Source organism: Pseudopodoces humilis, chromosome 19, assembly GCF_049639895.1.
Source record: "Pseudopodoces humilis isolate 2021_Gansu_Grassland_sample_001 chromosome 19, ASM4963989v1, whole genome shotgun sequence".
NCBI lineage: Eukaryota > Metazoa > Chordata > Aves > Passeriformes > Paridae > Pseudopodoces > Pseudopodoces humilis.
In genome coordinates, this window is record NC_142218.1 from 7374296 (window position 1) to 7375617 (window position 1322).

Consider the following 1322-nt stretch of genomic DNA (forward strand, 5'->3'; position numbering starts at 1 on the left):
TACCATGGACTTTAACCCCCCAAAACCTTTCTGCTGGACACAAGGCAGGCTGGCCCATGTGGTGACAGTGTGTTACACCAGGTTTGTGTTTGGCACAGCTCAGGAGAGCTCTGGCCAGTTCACACAAAGAGGGACCCCAACAGGTCCAGCACCTTCTCTCACTGTGTTCAGTGATTCCTCTGCATCATCTCACAGCGATGCTGGGAGCTCATGCAGCAGCCACAGGTCTGGGCCCCACAGATCCTGAGCTATTCCTACCTTCAGGCAGAAATGTAGAGTGGAATACTGCCCCATCCCTGGCCTGGTCAGTGCCAGAGTGCCACAACCTCTGGGGACACAAGGAGTAAGTAACACACTCATAATAACATCCAGTGCTGGGAAAAACTGGTGCTGGAGAGGCCATTTAAAACCTGAGATTTGTCATTTTTTTTTAACCCAGAATAATATGGGTTTTTTAAAATCCAAAATGCTGGGATTCTTGTCACTGTGACATGCAGAGACCAAAAGGCTGTGACATCAGCCTAAGAAGACATGGCTCTGGCAGACAGACAGTGTTCTCCAGGGCTATCAGACCTCTCAGTCCTCTGGTAAGCAAGTTTTCCCTCCAGATTCTATTAGGAAATGCTTCATGATCTTTGGAAATTCAATTTAATTTTGATTTCTTCTTGTGGATTAGCATTTGGTCAGCAGGTTATCAGGCCAGGAGGAGCCACTGAAAGTTCAGGTTTTTTCCTCAGGAAGTTCAAGTGGGAAGAGATTTCAAACCCAAACTCAAAATATGGATTTGTCACAAAGGAACAAGATCCCAGAGTGGGATCAGCTCGCCCTGAGAAGCATCAGAAACCAGAACTTCATTCCAAGCACTAAAAAAGTAGGAACATTTATTAAAAGAGTTACATGAGAAATGCATTCTGAGTTCCCACTCAGCACTTCACACCCTCCTGGACAAGGATAGGGAGCTCCACTTCAGTAGCCACATACTACAAATTCACTTTTTCATTCTATCAGGAAAAGTTTTACCTCAGAACAAATTTCCCAATTCCACTGCAGCACCACACGCACCTGCTGTGACTGTGACCCCAAAATCACACCAACTTCTCTAAATAAATATTTGTACACAAAGCTGCCAGTCAGGTTTGGCTTATGCAAGTGTCAAGCTGTACTCACACAAGCCAATTCACTTTAAAGTGTCTTAAATATTATCAAGAATCTTGAATCAAGTTTAGTAAAGAAAAGCAGATAATGCTGGTCGTGGCATTCCATCCTCGCTGCTCTCTTCCTCTCTGTCCCCACAGTCCTCTCCATGCCTCAGGCTCCAGAGC